The 25471-nt window shown below is 44.9% G+C and overlaps 1 long non-coding RNA gene across 1 annotated transcript; it reads right to left on the reverse strand.

The window, feature by feature from the left end:
- Positions 1–22470: 22470 nt before the first annotated feature.
- On the reverse strand, positions 22471–25239 carry LOC119287195. The gene is made up of 3 exons (XR_005140783.1): positions 24393–25239; positions 23523–24094; positions 22471–23105 (listed from the first exon to the last, which is right to left on the reverse strand). It is a non-coding gene; the product is annotated as an uncharacterized LOC119287195 (long non-coding RNA).
- Between the last annotated feature and the right edge of the window lie 232 nt (positions 25240–25471).

Genomic DNA, 25471 nt, shown 5'->3' on the forward strand with positions numbered 1-25471 from the left:
TTGATGAATCCTTTGATGCAAACTATATACTGTTTAAGAATCAGAATGGTGAAGTGTTTGCCAGGTACATTGATACTAACTGCAGGAATGGACCGCCTATGAAGAAGATCTGGGTTCCGAAAAGGTGTCTGGAGAATCTTCCTGTGAATGTCATCATGACACCTCACGTGAAGAAGACAAACCTCAGACCAAAGGCTTCATACGGTCCAAAGGCTTCATACAGACAGAGGACTCACCTGAGTCGCACTAACGCAAATGTTTTGCAGGGAAACCATACTCAGGCATATGAATATGAGAGCGGTTCATCGAACCGCCATGTTCATAAGACCAAGAACTATTCTGCTTATTCTTATGAGTACTATTGTCCGCCTGCAAGACTGTTTGCTAGGGCGCCAAAGCCAAAATTCTCAGATGCTGCACTTAGACTTATTGCTTCTCAGCCACCCTTGAAGATGTGGGTGGCTAAGAAAGCTTAACTCTCTTTTGCAGGGAAATGTCTCCAGCAGAAAAGCAAAATCGTCTGACGCCATTGCTGGGGACCTTAAACATCTTGTAGGGCGCAAGATCAAATGCCCGAATGGTCTTACTATGTACTTCGTTCATGAATCGCTTGCTACTCTCCCTATTAGTCCTAATCTGGATCTAAGCTTTCATAACCCATTGGTTCGTCAAATGTTTTTGCTTCACAATGCTCTTGGTGAAGCCTATCCCCCTAACTGCACTGTAGGGTACAACACCAGCGTCTTCTGAATGGATTATTGATAGTGGGTGTACAAATCACATGACTGGCAAAAGAAGTCTTCTTATGGACTCAACCTTACGCCCATCCGACAAGAGCCACATCACATTTGCTGACACTGGTAAAAGTAAGGTATTGGGTCTAGGTAGAGTTGCAATCTCAAGGGATCAACACATGGACAAAGTCATGTTTGTTGAATCCCTTGACTTCAACTTAATGTCTGTCTCAATGCTTTGCGATTTGAACATGATCGTAATATTTGGAAAATATCGTTGCCTTGTACTAATGGAATCTGACAAGTCTCTAGTGTTTGAAGGGTATCGAAAAGATGATCTGTACATAGTAGATTTCTCAGCAGGACCACAGCTTGCCGTATGTCTTCTAGCAAAAGCTTCAGAATGCTGGCTCTGGCATCGGAGGCTTGGGCATGCTGGCATGAGGAACCTCCACACCCTTGCGAAGAAGAAGCATGTCATAGGCATCGAGGGCGTTAAGTTCAAGAAAGACCACTTATGCGGTGCCTGTGAAGCAGGGAAGATGACGAGGGCCAAACATCCTTCGAAGACAATCATGACCACTACTCGATCCTTCGAACTGCTTCACATGGATCTTTTCGGTCCCACTCATTACTCAACTCTTACTACTACTCCATGCCTCTATGGCTTCATTATTGTTGATGATTACTCTAGATACACTTGGGTGCACATAATCCTTTACAAGACTGAAGTGCAGGATGTCTTCAGACGCTTCGCCAATCGAGCTATGAACAATTATGGCGCCAAGATAAAGCACATCAGAAGTGACAATGGCACTGAATTCAAGAACACTAGCCTTGATACATATCTTGATACCTTGGGCATCACACATGAATTCTTAGCCCCGTACACGCCACAACAGAATGGCATCGTCGAACGCAAGAACAGAACACTCATTGAGATGGCCAGAATGATGCTAGATGAATACAAGACCCCAAGAAATTTTTGGCCTGAAGCCATTGATACTGCATGCCATACAATCAATCGTGTTTACCTTCACAAGCTTCTGAACAAGACATCTTATGAGCTCCTTACTGGCAAGAAGCCAAATGTCAGTTACTTCAGAGTATTTGGCGCAAGGTGCTGGATCAAGGACCCACATCACACCTCAAAGTTTGCACCAAAAGCACATGAGGGTTTTATGCTTGGATATGGAAAGGATTCGCACTCCTACAGTGTCTTCAATCTCTTCCATTACAAAGTGGTTGAAACAGTGGGTGTGCGGTTCGATGAGACCAATGGTTCACAAAGAGAGCAACTGCCAAATGTGCTAGATGAAGTTCCATCCAGTGAATGAATCAAGCTAATGGGAACTGGAGAAATTATATCTTCTGAAGCTCATCCTGAAGAAGAACTTATCATCTCAGCACCTGATCAACATGAAGACAATGCTCAGCCTGAAGACATTCCTTCTAACAACGACAATGATCAGCAAGAGCAAAGTCTTCGCCCTGTACATCCTCGCATTGCCAATGAAGTGCAGATTGAAAGAATAATTGATAGCATCAATGCACCCGGTCCACTCACTCGTTCAAGGGCAACTCAGCTAGCATATTTCTGTGGGCACTTCGCATTCGTCTCAATAACAGAACCCAAGAAAGTTGAAGAAGCCTTCATGGAACCTGAATGGATTCAAGCTATGCAAAAAGAGCTTCAATAGTTTGAGCTGAATAATGTATGGGAACTAGTTAAGCGTCCTGATCCACGGAAGCACAATATAATAGGCACCAAATGGATATACCGCAACAAGCAAGATGAGCATGGTCAAGTTGTCAGAAACAAAGCTCGTCTCATTGCTCAAGGATATACTCAAGTGGAAGGCATTGACTTTGATGAAACATTTTCTCCTGTGGCTAGACTTGAAGCCATACGCATACTGCTGGCCTATGCAAATCATCACAACATACCTCTATATCAAATGGATGTGAAGAGTGCTTTTCTCAATGGCAAGATTGAAGAAGAAGTGTATGTTGCACAACCGCCTGGCTTTGAAGATCCAAAACATCCTGACATGGTATACAAGCTCAACAAGGCACTGTATGGCCTCAAACAAGCCCCTCGGGCCTGGTATGACACACTCAAATACTTCCTGAAGAGCAAAGGCTTCATACCTGGTTCCCTAGACCCCACTCTCTTCACAAAGACATATGATGGTGAACTGTTTGTGTGCCAAATATATGTGGATGACATTATCTTCGGCTGCACCAATCAGAAGTACAGTGAAGAGTTTGGATATATGATGCAAGAGCAATATCAGATGTCCATGATGGGAGAGCTGAAGTTCTTCCTCGGTCTTCAAATATGACAACAACGCAACGGCATCTTCATATCTCAAGAGAAGTATCTCAAAGATTGCCTGAAGAAGTTCGGTATGCAAGACTGCAAAGGCTTCACAACACCAATGCCAGCCAAACATCATCTGGGTCCCGACGATGATGGTAAAGAGTTCAATCAAAAGGTATACTGCTCCATGATTGGTTCTTTACTTTATCTATGTGCATCTAGGCCAGATATTATGCTTAGTGTTTGCATGTGTGCTCGATTTCAAGCGACACCAAAGGAGTCGCATCACTTAGCTGTGAAGCGAATTCTTTGATATTTGGCTCACACCCCAACTCTAGGATTATGGTATCCAAAGGGCTCAGAGTTTGATCTGGTTGGATTCTCGGATGCTGATTATGCTGGTGACAAACTTGATCGCAAGTCTACATCAGGCATATGTCACTTTCTGGGACGATCACTTGTATGTTGGTCTTCAAAGAAGCAGAACTGTGTATCTCTCTCCACTGCTGAATCTGAATACATTGCTGCTGGATCTTGCTGCGCTCAGCTTCTGTGGATGAAGCAAACACTCAAGGACTATGGCATTCATCTAAAGCAAGTGCCACTTTACTGCGACAACGAAAGCGCCATCAAGATCGCCAGCAACCCAGTTCAGCACTAGAAGACAAAGCACATTGAAATTCGTCATCACTTTCTCAGAGATCATGTTGTGAAGGAAGATATTGATATCATACACGTCAACACTGAAGAGCAATTGGCAGATATCTTCACCAAGCCCTTGTATGAGAAGAGATTTTGCAAGTTACGGTGTGAGCTAAATATCCTGGAATCCTCAAATGTCCTGTGATCAGGCACACATCCTAACCCTTATGCATATTGATGACTTAGATGTGCAACACACAAAGTAAAGTATATCTTCAATCAATGAAGACATACATTCTAAGTGTGAATACATTAATGTGGAATTTGACTTCGGAGCGCCACGATAATTGTGCGCCGTGTCTGGGTCTAATACTTCCTATACGGTGGGTAACGCCACCACCAAATGTTCTATTTTGAAGTGTTTCACTCATGGCGTTACCTTGCAATGTCTTCACATTTGGTTTGGCTTCAATCTCAACATATCTTCATGATTATCTTCACTATGTTGATTATATATATATATATATATATATATATATATATATATATATATATATATATTAGTGTTCTGTCCTCTACAACATTCACTTATAGCTATGTCTTCATTGTTGAATCTTTTGAACTAAGTGAATGTGATCGGACCCTAACCTCTCTATGCTTTCTATCTCAAATTCTATCTCTCCAAATCATATGCATTCTATTGAAACTGTCGAATGTCTTCTCTGCGTCCTTGTCAGCAGAAGATACAGAGACAACCATTAAGTCCGTTTTCAATGCTCATTCCTCCACATGAAGTAGGAACGACCACCCGACAATCAAGGCGTGCGTGGGACGTGGAACAAACCCCAAAATTCCGCATAATGGCCACGTGTTCCTCAGATGCGAATCGCTAGGGGCACCTGTGTAATAGCGCAGTGCCGCCCATGTACCTATAAATACACACTTCACAGCGGTCATTATCTCTTCTTCCACTCTCGCACGAACCCTAGCGCCACCGCTAGCCCTCGACGACGCCGGCGACGAAGCGCTTCGCTGCCGCAACCTCTCCGACGCCGTCTTCATGCCGACCGCGGACATCGTCGTCTCCGCTGTCGCCGTAGGTGTCCTCCGTCGCCAAGTTAGGGCACGGAAGATCGAACTGATCGGCCTCATCTTCCACTTCGTCTAGCAGTTCTTAGTGTGGTAAATAAAACTTCCTTTTTACAGCACCGTTGATCCTATGGATTTGTCACTTTCTACCACAAGCAGTTTCTATTCACACAAGTTAGATCTCTCTCATACTGCATCTCATAACATGCCTAGTATATTCACTTATGCTTCACAAAGTAGTTAGATTCCTCACTTGTACTGATCTGTGGATTCGTACAAATCTGGAACCAACTCCTTATCTATGAGTGAATGTCTTCGCAAAATGAGGTCAATGTCTTCTAAACTGATTTATCTTCAAAATCTTCTGAGAATGCATATGACCTCTTCCCCTTCCCTCGCACCTTAATGCTGTCATAGGTACATGTCCGTGGGAGAATCCTTTGGTTCTCATAGTCTGCATTCATTTGTAGAATTCTTACAGCATCACATTAATTCTCCCGAAGCCAGTTCCTGTTGGTCCAGCAAGCGAAAACCTTTGAAGCCTTTGAACGTGTTGAAGTCTTTCAAGTTAAAGTTTATGGCTTCAGAGAAAGCAGCAAGGAAGGGTGGCAGAAAGCGTCGTGGAGAAACATCCAGAGATCTGCCGGATGAACTCTTAGAACTGTACAAGACAGATCCTGAAGAGGATTACAATCAGCGCAAGACCCGAATCCAATGGATTCGAAGATATTGGGCAGAACAATGGTTCAAATACCGATTTGTAACCCAAGAATATGCTGAGAAAAATGCCATCAAGAGACTGTGGGGAGACATCCAATATAAGAATCTTCTACCTAGGTCCAGAGATGAAGCCATTGCTCAAGGCTTCTATCCCTGCATGGTCCGTGGGCCACAGCCAGCTGATGCACACCCATCGTCACTACTATGGTGTCGTGACGACAATCTGTTCAAGCGCAACTTCCAGTTTGCCCAGAACTCAGCGAAGTAGAACAAGAAGACTTTGGGGTTAGACTTCAATCCTGGTCCCTCAGCACCAAGGGAAGATGGCACACGAGATGCAGAACCCAATGTCATCGGTCCTTTCCACAACCTTGAAGGCCTCATCACCCGCATCTTAGTTCAAGGGACTGCAGTGAATGAGCCTGCAGCTGACGCTGAATCAGAAGAAGCTCCTGCAGCGCCGAAGACAAAGAAGATGAAGAAGCCTAAAGCTTCAAAGCCTGCCCCCTCACCAAAAATCTCAAGAGCGAAGCCACTGGCAACTGCACCTCCTGAAGACAGTGTGCAGTCCGAAGACTTATCTCGCATCTCCAAGCCCCAGAAAGTCAAGATGCCTCTGCCTCACACCGGACAAGAGATAACTGCTGCTGCCATTCCGCGCAATGACGACATTGATCTATCAAGTGATGAAGATCTAGCAGATGACGCTCTTGAGCAACTCATCAAGAGCAAAGAAGAAGCAGAAATCTTCAATGATCTGCCTCTCTTTGATGTGACCATCATCCACAACTTCATTGATGAGTGGTTTGACACGCCAAACATCAGCTTTGAAGATCTGCAGCTACCAATTGGCCTCAATGTCGCCTTTCAAGGCGCCATTGCTTTAGAACTCGCTATTGCCCAGCGCATTGTTGAACTGAAGCAAAAGATTGACTATGAAAAGGCTCAGTTCAAGAAGCATATGGCCAAGCTCAGCGTGCAGGAAGTGAAGAACTTCAAGAGTATGATGCACGAGCTCAAGGAAGCCTTTGTAAAGAAACGTGCAGAAGCTCAGGGTTCGTGTGAGCGCATGAAGACTCTGGCTGACAGATGTGTGCAAGCCTACAATGAGGATGAGAAGCGCAAGGCCCTTGGGCATCCTGGCATCGACCCCAGGATGGCCGCAAAGAAGAAGAAGAAGCCTGCTACGGCTGAACCTGACGCACCAAGGCAGGAAGCAGTTCCTATTGTCTTCCCAACTAAAATGACTGGCTCGAAGCCAAAAAGCCGGTCAACAGCTTCAGAGCTCAAGAAGACAAGGACTGCTGAGGCTGAAGCCAGGAAGAGGAAACATTCTGAAGCCTCTCCAACTGCCCCCTCCATGAAGAAGAGGAAGACCAAGAAAGATCGGGCTGCTTCCACAGAGCCCTTGATAGTTGAACCCATTTCTATGGTCTATCCTGAAGCTGAACGCCAACTGACCATCCATGAGCCTGCTTCCACAGAGGCTCATGAAGCTGAAGACTTTCCAGCAGCTGATCCCATCGCTGCTGAAGACATTGGTCAACATGACAATGTAGGAGATGGTGCAATCCTTCCTCAGAACAGCGAACTCATCAGCATTGGTCGTCCACTGACGCCAATTGCACAGGATGCTTCATGGGCGGATCGCCCACAAGAGGAAGAAGACTTTGAGGCCCAACCCACTCCAAGTCCACAGGCGTTGCCCGTGTTGCGCAGGCTTCGCAAAGGTCCAAGGCCTCAAGTCTCTGCTGAAGACAATCCGGCTGCATCAGCCGCGGAAGAAGAAGTCCCACAAGTTCCCACTCCCCTGTCCCAACAAGAAGCAGTTCTCAAGGAGAACGTGCCTGTGACCGACCCTCCAGCTCGTCAAGTGGAGGATGAAAATCTTGCGGCTGCCACAACCACCAATGAAGCTAATGTGGAGCCCTCCCCAATGGAAAAAGAAGACAGCGAAGCCACTGATCCCGTCACTTCTGTTCCTGAGTCTGCTGCCGGTCCACAGTTCGACTATCATGTTGAGCACAGGCCTCAGGTATAGAAGCCAGTCCCAAGATTGCCAAGGTTCCCAGGTCCTGCATCAGCACCTGGCTCCTTCAATATCAATGGCTTCAGGGCAGACAAGACATTCTTCGATAGCTCCAGGAACCCCTACTCAAGGGAAAGGATATCATCTGATCGGTTCTGGAGCTATCCTCAGCGAAGCTATTACTCATGCATTCTTTACAACCAAGGTCGCATCTTCCCACACAAGTGCCTTGACATTGAAGCCATAGCTGGTCTGCCTTGTCTGGAAGAAGCTTTGGATTGCTTCAAGGAAGTTGGACTGCTGCCGTTCGTTACTGACCAAGAGCATTGGAATGAAGAGCTGCTGCTCCAATTCTATGCCACACTTCATATCCGCGGGTACAGCAGAGATCCGAAGACTTGGGTCCTGGAGTGGATGACCGGGAACGTTCATCACGAAGCCAATGCATTTGACATCATTGAGCTCATTGGTTTGCCCACTCCTGGCGATCTCTACGTGCATGGCTATCAGCTGCATAGTGAAGCCATTGAGAGCATTTTTAAGAGGCCAGAACCTAATATGAGTCAGATGCTTAGCATGATGAAGCCATTGCCCCAAGATGCTGCTTATCCAATAGAGTTCTTCGTTGAAGACCTTGAGTATCTGCCAAGGACCATCTATCACATCATCAGGCGAACTCTCTGGCCCATCAAAGGGCACTCTCCAAATGCCAAGCTTGAGGGTGCAATGAAGACTTTGGTCTTCTATATTCTTCATGGAAAATGATCAATGCACAGGACTTATCCATCCGCCAACTTGCTGCATCGGGCTCTGATCTGTTTGGCTTGAAGTTCTACGCCCCATGGGTAATGCGGCTAATTAAACTTCACTCCGATATCTCATATCAGCCATCTGCTCGCAATCATAGGATTTTTCTGCCTGATGTGGATATCTCTACTGAAGCCATCTATCCTGAGCCTGCAAAGGAACCTCTAAGTCTTCAGAATGCAGAGCATCAGAGTTTCTCACAGAACATTGAAGGAGTTGAAGCAGTCACTCGGGTGTATCCTTTGGCTGGCACTACACGTGCACCACACCCTGCGTCTACTGAAGCCACTGATAGTACAACTGCTCCAAGACCCAACAAGCGCACTCGTGTTCTCAACGACCGAGAGCTTCTTATGGCTCTTCATCAGAAACAGGATAGGCATCATGACTGGCTGAAGCGTCAGATGAAAAGCCTCTTGGTGGAAGTTAATCGCATTCGCAATCTTGCCACCAAGAATGCTTTTGTTGCCCATGAAACCTGTTGCCGTACATGGAAAGGGCTAACGATGATGTGTTCTAAAGATGATATCCAAGAGGATGGCTTCACTGAGCGATTCAAGTTTGACTCCACACCTCCTCGAAGAGCTGTGCTGCTAGGAACTCGACCCCTTGAAGACTCTGAGTTCTCTTCATCTGCTGCAACAGTGACTGCCAGAGTTATCGAGGACGAAGATGATGCTACTTCACCACCACCTCCTTCAGCACGCGTCAACTCTGCTCCAAGCTCTTCAGCACCGCCAAACACCACCAACGACCCTGCTACTTCACCTACTCCGCATGGGAACGAGTAGATGCTCTATGTCTTCAAACCTTTTTGGTCCTTACTGACAAAAGGGGGAGAAGCATATGAGGTTGATAGTCTTCAAGCGGGTCCATATGGGCGGGTGCTTTATATTTTGCTTCGTGCTTACAACTGTTGTTTTGCTACATTTGGTTCCTTGAGTTGTAACACTTAAACTCAATGGTCGTCTGCTACTTATCTGCCACTTTGTTTTGCGATGATAAATTCCGCATGTGCGACGATAAATTCCGCACTTAGATCATTCTGCAGACGTCCATTTTCCATTATGCATGTCATTATCTTCATATACTTTCACATGCATAGTGGATTGTCATCATAAGTTGAAGTGGATCTCCACAAGTACAACCTGCCATGTGCATTTGCATTCCAAAAGCAAATTACCTATATGCACATCTTCAGGGGGAGCCCTTGCAACTCATGAAGACAATTCCTTATCCTTTAGAATTTCATAGATTATATTCCCCGTTGAAAACTTCAACTAGTTTGTCATCAATCACCAAAAAGGGGGAGATTGTAAGTGCATCTAGTGCCACCCCTAGTTGGTTTTGGAGTATTGACGACAAACCTAGTTGAGGGACTAATGTGTTTGTGAGAATTATAGGATAAAACAGGTAGAAGTCCCTCATTGATTCGGTTTTCCTACCAGAGATGACCCCTAAAAATGTATGAAGACATTGAAGTCAAAGGTGGTATATGAAGATATTCACATTGAAGACTATGACAAGAGAAGACACCACATGAAGCCTATGGAGCTCGAAGACTTAGATCTTTCGTAGTTCTTTTTCTTTTGTGTTGAGTCATAGGAACCACCGTACTGTTAAGTGGGGTCCAAGAGAACCAGTCAGACTGACTGAAGTGATGCCTAACCAAAAACCTATGTCTTCGAGTGAAGACTATGAGAGCGAATCTTGTCCAGAGTCGGACAAGTCAGCTTTGCTTGTAGCCCAAGTAAAGTTGCCGTGTGAGTTTGAAATCTGACCGTTGGAACACGTGTCAGTTCCTTAGTGACCCAGGGTCATTTTGGACAAATCAGGTCGGGTTGCCAAGTGGCTATAAATAGCCCAGCCCCCACAACCATAAACGGTTGGCTGCTCAGATTGAGAGTACGGCTTTTGTCGTTTGAGAGCAACCCACCTCGAAGCCTTTGAGAGAGAATTCCTTGCGAGGATAAAGCCCTAACCACCCAGAGCCAGAGAGAATTGGGCATCACTTAAGTCTTCTTGTCTGTGTGATCTGAAGACTTATTACACTTGAGGACTGTGCATCCTCCAGCCGGTTAGGCGTCGCGTTCTGAGCATCCAAGAGACATTGTGGATTGCCGGTGAACGAAGTCTGTGAAGGTTTGGGAGTCTACCTTGAAGACTTACCAGAGTGATTGGGCGAGGTCTGTGTAACCTTAGCTCAAGGGGAATACGGTGAGGACTGGGTGTCCTGAGTTGCGTGTTCAGGACTGGGTGTCCGGGACTGTGTGTCCTAAGGTTTAAATACCTAGCCGCCCCAACCAGACGTACAGTTGTCACAGCAACTGGAACTGGTCCAACAAATCATTGTCTTCAACGAGTCACTGGTTTCATCTTCCCTTCCCTTTACTTACTGTTGGTCCTTGTGAAGTCATTGTATGTTCTCTGTGGCTTCATAATATCTTCCTACCTGATCCTTACTACGTTGCTGCTATTAAGTCATTATGCTTTCACTTCATTGAATACTTGACTATGGCTTGCCTAGTTAGTCTACCTTCCGCTGCATGGTAATAGGTTTATTTCTATCGTTTGTCTTCATAACTTCCACGTTTTGAAGACTTACATAAAAATCGCCTATTCACCCCCCTCTAGTCGATATAACGCACTTTCAGAGTGCGCTCACCCAATTGCGGAATTTTCACGGGAATCCCCTTCATTGGAGAAGGTCAAGGATGTATCCCCACTTCACCGAGTCGAAGGCCTTGCGGATGTCAATCTTGAAAAGAAGCGGTTTTTCTTTTATGGAGTTGGTGTGCGAGATTCCAAACATACATGAAATTGTCATGGATGCTCCTTGCTACTTATGATAACATTGGGATTTCCTGGAACATGAAGAGTGATGTAGTGTAGTAGCGAAAAGTATTTCCCTTAGTTAAGAACCAAGGTTTATTGAGCAGATAGGAGACGCAACACGAATGAGATAAGTGAAGGAAATATGCCGTAGAGGCAATAATAAAGTTGTTATTTATATTTCCTTATACCATGATAAATGTTTATTATTCATGCTAGAATTGTATTAACCGGAAACTTGATACATGTGTGAATACATAGACAAAACAAAGTGTCCCTAGTATGCCTCTACTAGACTAGCTCGTTAATCAAAGATGGTTAAGTTTCCTAACCATAGACATGTGTTGTCATTTCATGAACGGGATCACCTCATTAGGAGAATGATGTGATGGACAAGACCCATCTGTTAGCTTAGCATAATGATCGTTAAGTTTTATTGCTATTGCTTTCTTCATGACTTATACATATTCCTTTGACTATGAGATTATGCAACTCCCGAATGCGGGAGGAATACCTTGTGTGCTATCAAACGTCACAACATAACTGGGTGATTGTAAAGATGCTCTATAGGTATCTCCGAAGGTGTTTGTTGGGTTGGCATAGATCGAGATTAGGATTTGTCACTCTGAGTATCAGAGAGGTATCTCTAGGCCCTCTCGGTAATGCACATCATGATAAGCCTTGCGAGCAATGTGAGTAATGACTTGGTTACGAGATGATGCATTACGGAACGAGTAAAGAGACTTGCCGGTAAAACGATTGAACTAGGTATGAAGATACCGACGATCGAATCTCGGGCAAGTAACATACCAATGACAAAGGGAATGACGTATGTTGTCATTACGGTTTGACCGATAAAGATCTTCGTAGAATATGTAGGAACCAATATGAGCATCCAGGTTCTGCTATTGGTTATTGACCGGCGATGTGTCTCGGTCATGTCTACATAGTTCTCGAACCCGCAGGATCCGCATGCTTAACATTCGATGACGATTTGTATTATGAGTTATGTGTTTTGGTGACCGAAGATTGTTTGGAGTCCTGGATGAGATCACGGACATGATGAGGATCGAGTCTCGAAATGGTCGAGAGATAAAGATTGATATATTGGACGATAGTATGCGGACATCGGAAGTGTTTCGGAATGTATCGGGTACATATCGGAGTACCGGGGGTGGTTACCGGAACCCCCCGGGGGAAGATATGGGCCATATGGGCCATAGGGGAGAGGCAAGGCAGCCCACAAGAGGTGGCGCACCCCAGGGAAGGAGTCCGAATTGGACAAGGGGAGGGGGGGCGCCCCCCTTTCCTTCTCCTCCCCCTCTCCTTCCCCATTCCCCCTTCCGGTAAAAGGAAAGGGGGGGTCCGAATTGGACTAGGGGTCCAAGTGGGACTCCTCCCACTTGGTGCGCTCTAGGCCGACATCCTCCCTCTCCCTCCTTTATATACGGGGGTGGGGAACCTCTAAGGACATAAATTGTTCTTAGCTGTGTGTGGTGCCCCCCTCCACTATTTACTCCTCCGGTCATATTGTCGTAGTGCTTAGGCGAAGCCCTGCGCGGATCACTTCACCATCACCGTCACCACGCCGTCGTGGTGACAAAACTCTCCCTTGACACTTTGTTGGATCAAGAGTTCGAGGGACGTCATCCAGCTGAGCGTGTGCAGAACTCGGAGGTGCCGTACGTTCGGTGCTTGATCGGTTGAATCGAGAAGACGTTCGACTACATCAACCGCGTTAAGCTAACACTTCCGCTTTCGGTCTACGAGGGTACGTGGACACACTCTCCCCCTCCCGTTGCTATGCATCTCCTAGATAGATATTGCGTGATCATAGGAATTTTTTTGAAATTGCATGCTACGTTACCCAACAGTGGCATCCGAGGCAGGTCTATGTGTAGATCATATGCACGAGTAGAACACAAAAAGTTGTGGGCGATCATAGTCATACTGCTTACCACCAACGTCTTATTTTGATTCGGCGGTATTGTTGGATGAAGCGGCCTAGACCAACCTTACATGACAACATTCATGAGACCGGTTCTACCGACAGACATGCAACTTGTTTTGCATAAAGGTGGTTGGCGGGTGTCTGTTTCTCCAACTTTAGTTGAATTGAATTTGACTTCAGTCGGTCCTTGTTGAAGGTTAAAACAGCAAACTTGACGAAACATCGTTGTGGTTTTGATGCGTAGGTAAGACCGGTTCTTACTAGAAGCCCGTAGCAGCCACGTAAAACTTGCAACAACAAAGTAGAGGACGTCTAACTTGTTTTTGCAGGGCATGTTGTCATGTGATATGGTCAAGACATGATGTGGTATGCGTTATTGTATGAGATGATCATGTTTTGTAAAAGTTATCAGCAACTAGTAGGAGCCTTATGGTTGCCGCTTTATTGTATGAATTGCAATCTCCATGTAAATTGCTTTACTTTATCACTATGCATTAGCGATAGTTGTAGAAGCAATAGTTGGCGAGACGACAACGACGCTACGATGGAGATCAAGGTGTCAAGATGATGACCATGGATATCATGATGGTGCTTTGTAGATGGAGATCAAAGGCACAAGATGATGATGGCCATATCATGTCACATATTTTGATTGCATGTGATGTTTATCTTTTATGCATCTTATTTTGCTTAGTACGACGGTAGCACTATAAGTGATCCCCCACTAAAATTTCAAGGTACAAGTGTTCTCCCCGAGTATGCACCGTTGCGACAGTTCGTTGTGCCGAGACACCACGTGATGATCGGGTGTGATAAGCTCTACGTTCACATACAACGGGTGCAAGACAGTTTTGCACACGCGGAATACTCGGGTTAAACTTGACGAGCCTAGCATGTACAGACATGGCTTCGGAACACTGGAGACCGAAAGGTCGAACGTGAATCATATAGTATATATGATCAACATAGAGATGTTCACCATTGAAAACCACTCCATCTCACGTGATGATCGAACATGGTTTAGTTGATACGGATCACGTGATCATTTAGATGGCTCGAGGGATGTCTATCTAAGTGGGAGTTCTTAAGTAATATGGTTAATTGAACTTAATTTATCATGAACTTAGTCCTGACAGTTTTTGCATATCTATGTTGTAGATCAATGGCCCGTGCTACCGTTCCCTTGAATTTTAATGTGTTCCTAGAGAAAGCTAAGTTGAAAGATGGTGGTAGCAACTACACGGACTGGGTCCGTAACTTGAGGATTATCCTCATTGCTGCACAGAAGAATCATGTCCTTAATGCACCGTGAGGTGAAAGGCCTGCTACAAGAGCAAATGCTGATGTATGAACGTCTGGCAAGCTCGATCTAATGACTACTCGATAGTTCAGTGTGCCATGCTTTATGGATTAGAATCGGGACTTCAAAGACGTTTTGAACATCATGGACCATATGAGATGTTCCAGGAGTTGAAGTTAATATTTCAAGCAAATGCCCAAGTTGAGAGATATGAAGTCTCCAACAAGTTCTATAGCTGCAAGATGGAGGAGAACAGTTCTGTCAGTGAACACATACTCAGAATGTCTGGGTACCATAACCACTTGACTCAGCTGGGATTAATCTTCCGGATGATAGTGTTATTGACAGAGTTCTTCAATCACTGCCACCAAGCTACAAAGGCTTCGTGATGAACTATAATATGCAAGGGATGGAAAAGACTATTCCCGAGCTCTTCGCAATGCTCAAAGCTGCGGAGGTAGAAATCAAGAAGGAGCATCAAGTGTTGATGGTTAACAAGACCACTAGTTTCAAGAAAAAGGGCAAAGGAAAGAAGGGGAACTTCAAGAAGAATGGCAAGCAAGTTGCTACTCTCGGGAAGAAGCCCAAGTGTGTACCTAACCTTGAAACTGAGTGCTTCACTACAAAAAAATACACTTCTATGATGATACGTGTTTGTCACAGTAGGTCACGTTTTCTGTCATGCATGTACATCCATGAAAGATTTATGACAGAATCTAGATAGTCATACCTGTGCTGTCATAGAAGTGTTCCATGACATTACCAAAATTATCATCACGGAAGTGTCCACTTCCATGACGATAAATCGTGTGTCACAGAAGTGCTTTCGTCAAGGGTGACCAACACGTGGCATCCACCGCAACAGAACACCGTTAAGCTATCGGGTCCGGTTTCGGATCCGATAACCCGTTAACAGCCTGGACCAATGGGGATTTTCCACGTGTAAAATCATCATTGGCTGTAGGAAACACGTGTCAGCTCCGTGTTGGCATAGGTGTCACTCATCCAATGGGCGAGATGCGCCTATGATATGTTAACACGTGGACCGGCCCAAAAGTGGCCCATAAAGTTTAAATGGGCTGGCCCAAGTAAAGGCCCACAAGATTTTGCGGACCATAATGGGCCAGCCCAGCTAAAGGCCCACAAGATTTTGCGGGCCATAATGGGCCGGCCCAGCTAAAGTCCCACAAGATTTTTGTGTGCCATAATGGGCCGGCCCAGGTGAAGGCCCACAAGATTTTTGTGGACCATAATGGGTCGGCCCAGCTAAAGGCCCACTAGATTTCACCGACATTAATGGGCCGACCCAGCTATAGGCCCACAAGATTTTGAGGACCCTAGTAGGCCGGCCCATTAACTGGCTGCCATGTTTTGGGCCAAATGTCGGCCCATATTTGATCCGGTCCATTAATGGCCTGCCACGTTCCGGGCCTAATAATGGCCCATATGAGATTCGGCCCATTAAAAGCCTACCACGTTCTGGGCCAAATTACGACCCAGATCAGGTCCGGCCCTTTAAGAGGCTTTGGGCTAAATTATGGCCCATATCAGATTCGGCTCGTCAACTGGACGCTATGCTTTTGGGCCTACTTGCTAAAGGTCCATTTAGTAATTCGGCCTGATATTAGTTTCGGCATGTTAAGGGCCCGTTTAACATTTCAGCCCTATATTAATTTCGGCCTGTTAAAAGCCCGTCATATAGTTGGGCCTAACTACGGCCCGGTTTGCATCCAGCCTGCTCGCAGTCGGTAATCTGATTGGGCCAAACAAGGACCGAGACAATTTTGGTCTGTTATAAGCCATGATTTGATTGGCACATTCATGGGCCAGGGTCTATTTCGGCCTGCTGCCGGCCCATGAGCTGTTCGGCACGTTTCAGGCCCAACCTATTTTTCAGCCTCCTAAAGGCCCATTGAGTTTTCCTGGGAAAATAGGGCCGGCGGTTTACTCGGCCTATTAAAGGCCTGAATCTACTAGTGGGCCAATTTACATTTAGGCCTCTTAACGGACCAAGATGACGGGGCCCATGATGCGGATCATACATGGTGATTTGTATGACGGCCTGATTATGTACCGTAATTTTACGATTAGGCCATTTTACTGCGAAGACAAGATATATATATATATATACAGTAAAATAACTGCAACATCGTGAATAAGAGAAAACCTAGACTATACAATAAAGAAATTAAGGCATATTACATCCACTGGGCATCAAAGTTCACCACTATGATAATAAAGCACAAGCAGACAACATATTACATACACTGGGCATCAAAGATCGCCACGAGTGCAACTAAACACGCCGACAAAATAATATACAAAACCGACATCACTTCAATAGAGTTCAAGAAAGGTTAGACCTGCTCGGGAGCTGCAGCGCAAGCAGCTGAGCAAGCTGGTGAGACTGCACTTATTTGACACTTATATCCTCCTCACTCTGAAAGACAAACAAGCAGACATATGACATGTTTTGCACATATAAGTATCAGTGCTCACAATTCATCACATTTCTTACTGATGAATAAAGTGACATAGTTTAAAATAACATTAACACAATATGGTATTATTCAGGTCAAGAGATGGCAGGAAATGACATTGTGAAGGAGTTGGCAGCTTCGCGACACCACTGGATTACAGATCAAGAACTCATAAGTATCAATGGCTAGTGTGCTATCAATTTATCCCATTTCAGATTGGCAAATAAGATCACTTGCTCTGTATAGTTTAATTTACATGGTATGAAGAAGGAACTTGGTTGTACAACTGAAAACTTAAATTGAGAAGGACAAACTTTTGTTTATGAACTGGAGTACATAATAAACTTTAAACATGCAATTTGATGCAAACACCAAAAATAAACAGCTGCTGCAGTCATGCCTAACCAAATATACACAACAAAGTTTGAAGGCTTGAGAAGGACAAACTTACATTATTGGTGAAGGCAGGCTCTATAAAACCCTTGTCCATGCTGAGGGGGGGGGGGATTCAAGAAGTTTACCACAGAATCTTCTTCATAAGCATTGCCTTTATTCTACATTTTGTTAAGAGTAAATATAGATGTGGCAATATAAGAAAAAATGGAGAATATTTAAGATAAGATGAAGAGTGATGCTACATAACCAAGTAGCTATAAATGTTAGTACAGTGATACAGGCAAAAGGTACAGCCAAGAGCAATGCAGAGCTAAACTTCTTCAGTACCATCGGTGTTATCCAACCTTATGGTAAGAGTAAATATAGATCTTATGTGTAGAAAATGGAGGGCAAAGGAAAATAAGCTGCAGAATGATGGTACATGAACAACTACCTGTCAATATAAGTACACTGATAAAGGACAACAAGTACCTACAAGAATAATGCAGAGCTAAAAAATTTCATTAGCATTAGATATATTCTACACTAATGTAACCATTCATACAGATCAGATAATTTGGAGCGAACAATTGCTAAGCAAGCTATCATGCATACTGTTGTCACATGATAAACCATGCATGTATGCAAGTATAGTGATACAAGACAACATGTACTAACAAGAGCAAAGCAGCGGGCAACATATTTGCGATATCCTGTCGTTCTTTTCAAACTGGAATTCTTTTTCGAGCAGATTTCCTGCAAAAAAGATCCGTAAGGCACATGCGGAAAAGTAGAAGTTCAAATTGTCATGCGAGATCAAGACAATGCCTCATCCTCGGAACGAGACCAGTGCATAACAAGGTTTTTCCATTCAATGTCTTCTAAATTTAGCATAGGAGACTTCACCAGAAATTCATTTATAGACTTGCCATCAAAGTGTGATTTCCTCAGGTAACACCAATACTGCTGCAATGCTTCCTTGAAAAGCGCAAGCAAGCTTTGCTCGTCATGACTATCCAGATTGACCCTCGCCTACTTACAACAATGTAATGTAAATCATTGATGTGTTCAATCAGCAGAAAACAGGAAAATAATCACCATGAATAATAGCACTTACACGTAAGTGGGACATGAAGATGTGAAAATGGTGCTTGTCTTCACTATAATCTTCCCACGATGGGAATATATGCACGTAGTCCCTAACAACATTGAAAGCATTGCCTTTTAAACTGGGAATAACTGGAGTGGGGTTCCAATCTGCAGGAATTGGCCGTCTCTGCAGTTGGGATAGGTCTTCGGCCGATGGACTTGCTGTACTTTTTGCTGGAGTAGGATTTTTCTGTGGTATGGCTGGTGCTATGGCAACTGAAATCGGCATACCTTTTGCTGGAGTGCAGGTCCTGTGTGGTGCGACTAGTGATGTGGCCAGTGAAGTATGTGTACAGTCTGCTGGAGTCGGTCCTACGTTTTGTGTCACTGGTTGTACAACCAATATAAGTGGGGTGCTGTCTGATTTCTCCGGCACAACCATGTTTTTCAAGGAATTTGCTGGTGCTCCTTCAGGTTCGGTAATCACCTTCTTCCTTTTTGATGTCTGATGCACAAGAACAACATTTGAGTGAAAAAACATGGTATGATGACAGATGGAAAATGTATTGATAATGGATGGGCATGGCATCTCGACATATATGATGAGTAAACTAAGAAGATGGCGGTGCAACAAAGTAGAAGAAATGCAATACAACATATGCAAGATACGCGAAATCAATAAAACCTTGCCAAATTAGAACAGGCACCTTGATGGGTGAACAGGACATGCCATGTGCCTTTGACTCCTCGAGGTTAGAATAGTCATTAGGATCATATTCTGAACAAGAATCAACAGGTGGAGAGCGTATGAGTTTCATTGCATCCAGAATGGCACTCAATGCCTTGGTGCCAATTTTGTAAGTCATTGCGGTGTTTAGCTTCAAGAGTGGACTGCTGCTAGTGTGACACAATGCAGCCACACAGATCATAGTGTAGATATAACGGGAAAACCGTAAGCATCAGAGTAAAATCAGCAAAGTGGAACTTGTTGGAATATATGTGCTAGTATTGCCGGTACGGCTAGAAAGGCTTCAGATACCAGCTCTCTTCAACTGAAGGTGCGGTACTGTTAATATCAGTGTAACTCTCAAAGGCGACACAACTCCCCGCATTTCCTTGTTATTCTTATAGGATTCAAGTGGGCAGGCCACTACAAATCATATTCCCATGTTTACAAAATCCTATGAATCAAAGAGGCCCGAAGAGTTCAAAGTGTCCATACCAACCGACCATATATACCTCTACATTGCAAATGTCCCTGCTCATCTTCACTACAAGGAACATACTGTACTACTATCATACTCCCTCCGTTCCAAAATATAAGTCTTGGTAGAGATTTCCACTATGGATCACATACAGATGTATTCAGATACATTTTAGAGTGTAGATTCATTCATCTTGCTCCATATGTAGTCCATGGTGGAATATATACAAAGACCTGTATTTAGGAATGGAGAGAGTACTTATTAAAGAAGAACGGAAGAGGAACATGCTAAAGAAGAGCAAGCAGATTTTGGATAATAAAATGTTCGTTGCGCAGTCCCCCACACATGATGAACCAGAGCGCATTAAGAAAGCAACTCCCTGCTGTCTCTCTATATGTGGTGCACGTGCTTTTTCGAAAGTAAAGTAGGAACATTAGCTGACCAATTAAATGTTATCTGTTTTAGTAATATCAGCATCATATCAGATTCGTACTTGAGGAATAAGTTTGGAATTATGAGTGGCACGTTGTTTAGCTTGATGGATTCAGGAGCAGTGCTAAGCAGGTATGATGATGGTACTGAATATAAAGGCATGTCTACATGCAAGTCACGTGACTTTTGTCATTTGGGTCAGTCGACCATTTCAGGCGGTTGGATGAAGATCCCATGTCTCCTAACCCTTCTTCTTCCTCGTCTCTGGTTCTTCCCATACATAACACCGCACGGGCCGCCGGCCGGACCACCGGCCCCCACCACCTGTGTTCCTCCGCCACCCCCACCCCCACCCCCGCCCCCACCCGTGTCGAGTTTTCTTCGTTCGGCGAGGCCCCACCACCACCCCCACAACCAAAGTCCCCACCCGAGCCCCTTCGTTCGCACTGGCGAACTCCGGCGAGCTCTGAAAAATTGACTGACCCAATTTTGAAATTTAGTCTACTATGATTTAACTAGTGTGGAATATAAAAGGGGAAAACCATAAGCATTGGGAGTATAGTGTTGAGCGTGCCATGGCAGATCTAAAGGTGCAAACCGGACAAAGGCAACTTCGCAACCAATGTTTGCTTTCAACTAGCAAGTAACTGATGGACAAGAAATTATAGTAAAGCATTGGTGATCTATTTTCTTGCTGCAATAAATAAGTTGAGTAGATACGAAAGAGTACCACCTCTAGTGCGGCGCCGTGTATGCATCTGCTGAGAATTTGACGCTGTTGCGGTAGCGATGGCTGTCGACGGAGTGGAAGCAGATCTAGGAGGGTAGATGGTGGCGGCGGGGCGCGGTGGATGAGACAGTCGTAGGAGCGGCGCCGGCAAGGTGGACGACAACGGGGATGAAGCGAGAGGACGGGATGCAAGGATCCCAGTCCGAAGCCGTGGATGAGAGAGGTCGATCTCTTGTAATGGATGGTAGTGTCGGGGTATCAGCTCCGGCATGGTGGAGGAGGACGGCGGTGGATGGGGTGGCAGACGAAGGAGGCTGGGGTGGAGAGGGTGTTTTGGCGCCCACGGAGTACGAATGGGGAAGTGGAGGTGGAGAGGAAGGGGGGAACCATGTCTTCAGGGCGCGCTTGTCTCAAATGCGAGAAAAATTACAAACTTAGCCCCCGTTTCAAATTTCCTACATCACAGCAATATTAGTCGGTTGGGGATAGGACGGTAATCTCGCATACACCGAATATTTGCCGACGAGAGTTTGTTTTTGGCGCCCACCATGTATGAATCGGGGAGGGAGTCGATTTCGGCCGAGGACACAATGTGTTTTGACGCCCACCGTGTATGAATCCGGGTGAGAGGCGGTTATGTCACGTTTGAGTGAAATTACAAACCTACCCCTATCGAAACCTATAGAAATCGAGCAGATAGGCTTTGCGTGGCAGGGATAGGCAGTAGTAATTTCCATCTCGCAGAGTTTGGTTTCGGGCGGTTACTGCGACTTTCCCCGCTTCGTTCAAATTTTATAGAGTGCATGTTTACTGTGCCAACTCAATTCGAATCCCGTTTGTATTCTATTTTTTTCAGGCAGGATCCATTTTCGATTGGAATAAAATTCTATCTACATTATTTTTTATATATACTTTCAAAAGCACAACACCCTTTATACATAAATATGGTTTACAAATGGCATGATCTCAGATTCATAAGGTTGTATCCATCAATTTGGATTTTCAAATATTTGAAACCACTTTATGTTGAAATCCAATGTATGCATTCCTCGCTAACTGTCTTCAACTAATGTGTGTTTCATGCGGGTTTTTTTTACTTCTCAAACATGTATAATGTGTTTCACACACGCAACATATAGTGTAATACCGTTTAGACATTAATTGCGTACTAGTAGAACGCCCGTGCGTTGCTACGGGCTACAATGCATATATATTTGAGTGACTCGACAACAATCGTAATGTAAACCTTCCTTCTCTCTCCCTCTCACTCTTCCTTTCTCTATATATCTCCATCTCTCCCTTCCTCCACTCACCCTTTCTCCCACCCTCTCTCGCTCCTTGTAGCCATCAGAGGGGACTAACATGGATGTCGAGCGTGTCGTGAGTAGGGTTGCGGGATACAAGAGGAATATGGGACTCCCATATAAAGATTCTCCCCAATTTTTGTTTAACTCAGCATCACCCTCTCATTATGATTTCAACCCAACCACTATTGTTTCTTCCTGTCAAATTGAACAACAACTGCCCCTGCATTATCAGCCATCGTAGCCAATGATCCACCGTGCATGTCACCATCCAGACGCACTGAGACATGCTTGCACCCCCTGCGACTGCGATAGCATCCACCACCTCACCCTACTACTCAATGCTATTATGTATTCACTGCTTGGTCAGCCATAAACTAAGCATCGCGACTTGAAAAATACTTGCCTATTAAAAATGAAATGGCCTACCAAATAGTTTGTCTTTAGTTTACATTAGTGAGGCTTCACATAAATATTGCTTTGTATCAGCAAACACTCCATCATACACTAATTAAGTGATTACATTCTTGTATTTCAGCTCAGAAAAGGATTAAAGAATTGCCTTTAACATAAATGCTACCCGTAAACATAAAAAACATGATACCTGCAAAATAAAAGACATGATGAAGAGGATGGTTGTAGTTACATATGATTCCTTCTAGTACTTGTAGATGACCTAGATGTAGTAAACACTCGACAATGGTGAGCTCATTTTGCTGTTGAACTTCTTGATCTCATCCCGCTCATGTGATGCCATTCACAAACGCAAGCAAAGCTCAAGGCACTGAAATCAGCTGAGGTGATACACAACCCGCGAGCAGTAACTAAAGGAGATAGATTTTTGATGAATCGGATTTCTCACCTTGGGCCAATGGTTGAGCACAGAGGTCAGCTAGTTGATGACCTTCTTCTTGCAGATTTTCGAGGGTAGAGCCACCGACAACATCCTCTAACGGCTTCCTATGCTTATCAGAGTCAGTGACGTTCTTCGTGGCCTGCTCAGGGCAAGCTGCGGTCTTGATAAGAACCTTCTTGGCCACATGCTTCAATGTGGCTCATGTTGCTACAGGTGGAGCAGGAGCAAGAAATTATATAAAGACATTGGTCACGTAATGTACAAACTGCAACTTTGAGCCACCGCACAGCTCACACTGAAAATAACTCCCAAGTTCATCTTCCATTATGTCAGCCTTAACAAAGTCAGCAGAACCACACACCACTACCTTAATATCTTACTACTTCCCTTCATGTGCTTCATGCACGGCTGGAATTCCATGTAGTTTTTGTGCCAGAGTCAGAAACAAATCACTTCCATCATGAATGTCAAGGAGAACTGAACCCACATTTAGAAAAATATTTAGGGAATCTACTTTGGAGTATGAATGGAAATTATCCACGTAGACCATAAGACTTTAGTCTTGATAACAATATTGTTCAAACAGTCAAATATAAAACATGGGGCAAAAGGAAACGAAAATACCTTCCATGGCAAATTGGCAATGGGTCAGCTCAGCTCGCGTCCTCCATCTTTGTGACGTCGCTCCTTTTGGGTGTTGTTTCTACCACCATCGATGTGTTGTGCAGCAATGCTGACCACATTCCTCACAAAAAGAGCAGAGCGCTAGAGCCCAAATTAAGATGATGATGATTGGATGTGCTTGCATTCATGAACCGAATCTAACGAATCAAATCTGACATTTGTCAATTTTATCAAAATATGGAGCATGAACCAATCTACAGGATAAAGTTACAAATTCTTTTCGTGAACCAAGAATTCGAAGCAAGCATGAATCAGAACTTGACGTTATTGTGCAACTTGATGTTGTTTTAAAGAATCGGCACTTGCTTTTTCACGGCTATGAGCGAGACTATGAGCAAGTTAGTTTTAACTGTACCTGCATTGCTCCACGAGATCGTTGTCATAGGCTTCAATCTGTTCGGTGGTCATATTGGCCGAGTAGCCTATGGTGTGATCGTTTTGGCCGAGACGGAAGGTGTACAATGCCTCAGAGAAGTGCTTGGATATAGGTAGGTTCCCGTGATAAATTCCACCTGCGGAGCAAAATATCAAAAATTACTGTTGTGTTCTCTGAAATCTGAATGGTAATACGGAATATGACACTACTTTACTCCTCAACTATTCTGTTATACATGAAGTGGCTTATGTTGGTGAATTGTTTAAATTCCCAGATCTGCACATCCAAGGAAAATGAGACTATAAATGAATGTCCAAAAAATCTGGGGCTATAAATGAATGTACAAAAAAATGGGCCTGTAACTGGAGATGCATATATATATACTCTAATTATCACAGCTGTGACTGAGAGTCTGAGATAGATGATGCACTGACGTATGTGTCGGCTGGCCAGCACCTCCGCGAAGTGTGGCAGCACCAGCACGAATGATATCAACGCCGATTTGGTGGTCGTAACCTGGATGGGCTGAACGCTCTACCTCCCTCCTCCGCCTTGTCGCCCTTGCTGCTGCCATCTACCGCGACAATGGCGCGCCTCTGGATCTTGGAGTAGTGTAGATGTAACTGGAAGTCAGGAGGGAACGGGGACTTCTAGTGATCCAACAGATACATGTTCAGTATGATCAGATCATACATACAGAAGATGAAGAAGCTACCAGCGCACCACAACAACCAAGAGGAGGAGCAGTTGCGGGAGGTGTTGGTCCTGGAACCACCATTACCGAGTTGTGTGTCCGTCGTATACGGCGGTGGTTGTGTGCCTCCACGTCATCATGTACACCTCAAAGTGATTGATGGAAGACAGAGCAAGGGTTGCGTCGCGGCGAGGTACATGTGGGATACCGCTCGCGGGGCACCAGCGTCGTCGGGGTGACCATCTGGAGGTTGAAGATGCAGTTGACCGTCTCACGTAGTGTGGCCGCCTCCTTGTCGGCCCCAACCCGGGCCACCATCTACACTGGTAGGTTCAGCTTGTGGAGCATGACGAGCGCGGGAACCACCGCGCCTGGTCATCCCCGCTGCCGCCGGTGTAGTTCGCCATGGAGAAAGAAGGACCGAGCACAGCCCACAGGTAAGGTGTGGGTAGGAAACGAGCGGCAGCGACGCAACCTCTCCGTGGCCTATGCCCGAGCACTCTTCACCCACATCCAACTTGTGCAGCGAATTGGAAGGAACAACTTCCATGCTGGCGTGATGCACGCGCGTGCAAAGGAAAGAGTGCATGCGGGATCAATTCCAATCATTAAATGACGTGAGAATCAAGATATGATCGATTAGTTAGGAATCTTTTGTGGTAATTGATGGCCAATGCAGGCATGCTTTGGCCCTACTGGTCTGTGACCCTTTAATTAGGGGCGCAGATGGGGGAATCATCGGTACTAAAAAAGGAAAGAGGTGAGTAATTTGATTGGAGAAGAGAAAAACCAGTACGGGCAGGAGATAAAACCAGTACA

Source organism: Triticum dicoccoides, chromosome 1A (assembly GCF_002162155.2).
Source record: "Triticum dicoccoides isolate Atlit2015 ecotype Zavitan chromosome 1A, WEW_v2.0, whole genome shotgun sequence".
In the NCBI taxonomy this organism is placed as follows: Eukaryota; Viridiplantae; Streptophyta; class Magnoliopsida; order Poales; family Poaceae; genus Triticum; species Triticum dicoccoides.